Below are 5028 nucleotides of genomic sequence, written 5' to 3'. Positions count from 1 at the left end.
AAGTCCTTCAACTCTGCTCAGAAGTGTTCAAGTGAAAAATGAAAAATACAATAGCGGTAGAACGGAATCTTTCTCGTCATTACAATATAAAAAATTGAAGCATGGTATTATTTCAGACCTCAAAATTTCTGTATTAGATGTAAAACATCAACCTGTACATATAGGATACTTAAGTGTAACACTCCATATTAAAAATAATGGTTGATGCATCAGGCCCTGGAACACTAAGACAATGTAATACAATTGCGCTTTCCGATCTCGGAGACACAGAAGGATTTGATAAACCCGGTTACAATGGTAAGTTATACGCTTTACACTTACACGATAATCTATACAAGCGGAAAGAAGTCACATTCACGGGTAATCTAGAAGATTTAAGCGATGTCAACGTTAGTAGACTAATTAAAAACACTTCGTATAATATTACTCGCAACGACGATAATAAATGGACTATGGTCGAAGCAAACATCGAGTGGCTACTGAATATCGTCATTACCCCACCTTATGTGATGATAGGTAAGGGACATAATTTAACTACCCCCCCTGCCAGAAAACCCAGGTCATATGTTATATAGTCGTCCGGCCTTAAAAAATGTTACTTTAAATTTGATTACTGAATTCGAAGTCTTGTTCGGAGATGCACCGGTAGATGCTTTCGAAATATTACCAGGTCTATCGATTAAATGGCTCAAGAAACACGAGCGTCAACGTTGCAGTATTATTCATATCGGAGCATCGCCCGTTGCAACCCTCGAGGGGGTCCAAATTATTAAAAGTGACAGCATTTCTCTTTCTAAGATATTCTTGCCGTATAATATACATTTGATAAGATTGATGTATAGTCTCAAAACATTTAAGCAAGACCAATTAAAGACTATTAAATGATCGTAATATACACTATGAGTTTATATCCGGCGCTCAATGAAGCATTTGAAAAGATGGAAACTGTTGATGGATTTCGATTACATCAAATAAGCGACATAAAACATCGAATAGGGAAGGATAGGGAGTTGAGACTTGGATTGTATAAAAAGTATCGCAGAGCCGTGAATGCTCTGGACGGAGTTGACACCGCTCTTGTAGTATCTGGCATGGGACTCGGTGTAGCGGGTATCGGTTTACTATCAACTATAATCGCCGTGCCTATCGTGCTCGGCATGGAAATAACCGCTGGAGTCTCGGGACTGGCAGGAATAGCGATAAAATTCATTTCTCGTAGGTTGCAAAAGAAAGCATTAAAACATGATAGTATTCGCATACTCGCCGAAGCAAAGTTGAACAGCATTGAGGATCATATTTCGACAGCAATGGCCGATTGTAAGATATCCGAGGATGAGTTTCGTTTAGTGCTGTCGGAACTCACCAAATACAACGAAATGAAGCAGGAGATTCGATCAAAATCTCGTAAGACCAGTGGTATTAGCGAAGACGAGAAAAAAAAGTTCATAGAACAGGGGAGGCAACAAGCGCGTCAATTATTCTGTGCCAAAACCAAAGAACTGGTTGGAGATTAAAAATAGATTGCTTACTATCGTTTGATCACATTTAGACAAATGCTTACATAAATATATATAATAATGGAGATCGAAAAAACTATTAAATGGAAAGAATTACCACAAGGTTTTTATTATATCAGTGATGTCAAACCAACCAAATACGGTTATCAATTGTTTCTTATCAATTTACAAAAAGAGTGTAGTTATATAGTCTGGTCTTGTAGTTATATAGTCTGGTCTCCTAGTAAAATGAACGAAGAACTTAATAAAAATGTTGAATATCGCTTTATCGATAAAAATAATAAAGAATATTTTTATTACCATTTAGACTCATCTAAAGCAATGATTGGCCCCAGGTATTGGTAAGCTTGAGCCAATCTCATGACTATCGTTAAATCGCATAATCATTTTGGCATAACCCCCCCCCCCCCCTGTAGTAGCAGTATAGGTAATAAATCTGGCTCCAGTGGAAGTGAGCCAGAACCCCCATTACCTATACTACTGCTTTAGAGGTGTTATGTAAGATTGCTTGGGTCAGGCGTGAACGTCTTTTGTTGTATGAGCGGTGTGATTGAGTGGGTATTTAAAAAGACTGTAAACTGAAATTCAGGGCAGTCAACGAGAATTCTAACCTTGGTTAGACGGTTTTGGTGTGTTGTCCCAATCTTGTGGCGTAAGTTACATTTTATTTGAATATTGTTTATGCTTATATTCTTGTAGCTTGATAATGTATGTATTATCTGTATAGTTTATATATATATATGTATGTAAGGATATAAAAGTTAACGGATGTAGGAACATGTCTTTTCATCATGAATTACGTCAATACATATTTTGAGATCTCACACAGTCTTGATTTGGCAGTCGTCGTTGTGTTGAAAACAACCACCATAGTAATATCATCATGTATATTTACTTTTGATATTGACATTGGTTACTCTAAGTTGTACTTGCTCAATGTATGTTGAATAACTCTATGCTTTTTTAGTTATTCTGAGTATTGTACAGGCTTGATGTATGTTGAACAAGTATTTGTCACAGAGTGACGAAATATCCCCCGCCTGTACACCATAGTACCAAATATGAAGACAATCCAGCGATTAGTTCTTGAGATATTGTGGCAACACCGTTTTCCAACTTCAAAAACAGATTTGCCTGCTGTGACCTTGAAAATGGGGTCAAGGTCACCAAATCTGACAGGTGTATGCGGTGTCTGTATATACACTATAGTTCCAAATATGAAGACAATCCAGCGATTAGTTCTTGAGATATCGCGGCAACACCGTTTTCTAACTCCAAAAGCAGATTTGCCTGCTGTGACCTTGACAATGGGGTCAAGGTCACCAAAACCGACTGGTGTCTGCGGTGTCTGTATATACACCATAGTTCCAAATATGAAGACAATCCAGTGTTTAGTTCTTGAGATATCGTGGCAACACCGTTTTCCAACTCTAAAAGCAGATTTGTCTGCTGTGACCTTGAAAATGGGATCAAGGTCACCAAAACCGACTGGTGTCTGCGGAGTCTGTATATACACCATAGTTCCAAATATGAAGACAATCCAGTGTTTAGTTCTTGAGATATCGCGGCAACACCGTTTTCCAACTCTAAAAGCAGATTTGTCTGCTGTGACCTTGAAAATGGGATCAAGGTCACCAAAACCGACTGGTGTCTGCGGAGTCTGTATATACACCATAGTTCCAAATATGAAGACAATCCAGTGTTTAGTTCTTGAGATATCGCGGCAACACCGTTTTCCAACTCCAAAAGCAGATATGCCTGCTGTGACCTTGAAAATGGGGTCAAGGTCACCAAAACCGACTGGTGTCTGCGGAGTCTGTATATACACCATAGTTCCAAATATGAAGACAATCCAGTGTTTAGTTCTTGAGATATCGCAACAAACAGGTGGGACGTACGGACGGACGTACGTACGGACGGTCGTGAATACTATATCCCCCGCTTCGCGCTTTCGCGCGGCGGGGGATAATAACCGTGTATAGTTATACTGAGCATACTCCCATGTTCATTTGAATGGTGAATAACTATGTGTGTACCATTCTGAGTATTTAATACTCTATGTAAGGTGAATGGTCACTTGTAATTAAACTTACGTATGAACGTTTGTTGTTTAGTGTCCGGGGACCCAGAGGGGCACCTGTACGGAGGATGAGGAGGCAGGGACATTCATTATATGAAGCCTGACCCCAGGGCGACAGATGGCCATGAAGTACATGGAATGTTTACATCTGAATAGAAGGAGACCTGTGTGGGGCTCGAAACAATGTACAGTGCATAATGCAATGACGTGGAAGGAGGCGTGGCGAATGACTTTTTACATATTGTGTACATAATGAGAGATAATTGTTGACATGCATGTATTGAAGCGTTGGAAGAATTAATGCCTAAAGATGTTAATGTATTGAGGTGTTGATGTTGAGATGTATTAATGTGTTCTGATATTGATGTATTGATGTATTGATGTTATGTCATTGTTGCGATGATAAATTGATGTATTAGTAGAGATTTAGAGACAGATTATTAGTGCAAAATTAGAGTATGTGTAAGTAGGGTTAACCTTAACTATTGGGAAAGTGTATGTTAGAGGGACAGAGGGTGTGTGTGAAGGATGTGAAGTGTGTGAAGTATGTGAAGTGTGTGTGAAGGATGTGAAGAGTGTGAAGTGTGTGAAGGCTGATAGTGGAAGGTAGCTGAATGGCTGTGAGTGCGTTGGATACATCATTGCCAACATAATTCTTAATTTTATTTAATAAATATATTCCTAATCCATATTTGGTTTGTGTTATTACTCCGTGTTGTGACAGTGACATGCAAGAGCAGATGACAGGGCCAGTGGAACGTCGCAATGTTGATCGATATGGACATCCCATAGTCATCCACCAGGGAGTACCCGTATGTAACAATTACAATGCTGATGGATGTGTGCATGCCAGCTGCAAATTCAGGCACATAATGTAAACACTTAATGTATGACTTTTATTTCAACGAACTTAAGAAGCAGTACGGTGATAGGTGTGAGGTGTTATATGCCGACACAGATTCTTTGTTGATGGAAATACAAACTGAGGATGTGAATAAAGATATGGCAGAAAAAATAGATATGTACTATTCAAGCGATTACCCAAAAGATAATCCACTGCACAGCGTAGTAAATAAAAAGGGGTTAGGTAAGATGAAGGATGAATGTGCTGGGACCCCTATAGCGGAGTATGTCGGATTAAGGCCTAAGATGTATTCTATAAAGAAGTCCGATAATGGGGAGATAAGAAAAGCTAAGGATGTGAAGAAGTATGTGGTAAAAAAGCATATCAAACACAACCAGTATAAAGAAGCATTATTCAACGGTAGAACATTCAAACACGAGATGAACGCTTTAAGAAGTGTCAATCACAGGATATATGGATTAAGAATGAACAAGACATCATTATCCCCCTTAGATACAAAGAGATGGATTGATAAGGATGGTGTAGCCACCTATGCTTATGGTTCTGGTGGTAATACTGTATCGTTG

At 38.9% G+C, this 5028-nt stretch overlaps 1 long non-coding RNA gene across 1 annotated transcript; it reads left to right on the top strand.

Moving 5' to 3' along the window:
- The first annotated feature begins 1919 nt into the window (after window positions 1-1919).
- LOC125376131 lies at window positions 1920-4286 on the top strand. The gene is made up of 2 exons (XR_007219049.1): window positions 1920-2169; window positions 3632-4286. It is a non-coding gene; the product is annotated as an uncharacterized LOC125376131 (long non-coding RNA).
- The last annotated feature ends 742 nt before the right edge of the window (window positions 4287-5028 follow it).

The sequence above is a fragment of the Haliotis rufescens genome, unplaced genomic scaffold, assembly GCF_023055435.1.
Source record: "Haliotis rufescens isolate VD_foot unplaced genomic scaffold, xgHalRufe1.0.p SCAF_7, whole genome shotgun sequence".
NCBI lineage: Eukaryota > Metazoa > Mollusca > Gastropoda > Lepetellida > Haliotidae > Haliotis > Haliotis rufescens.
Note: the sequence above shows the minus strand (reverse complement) of the source record. Positions and strands in the feature narration are given on the sequence as shown.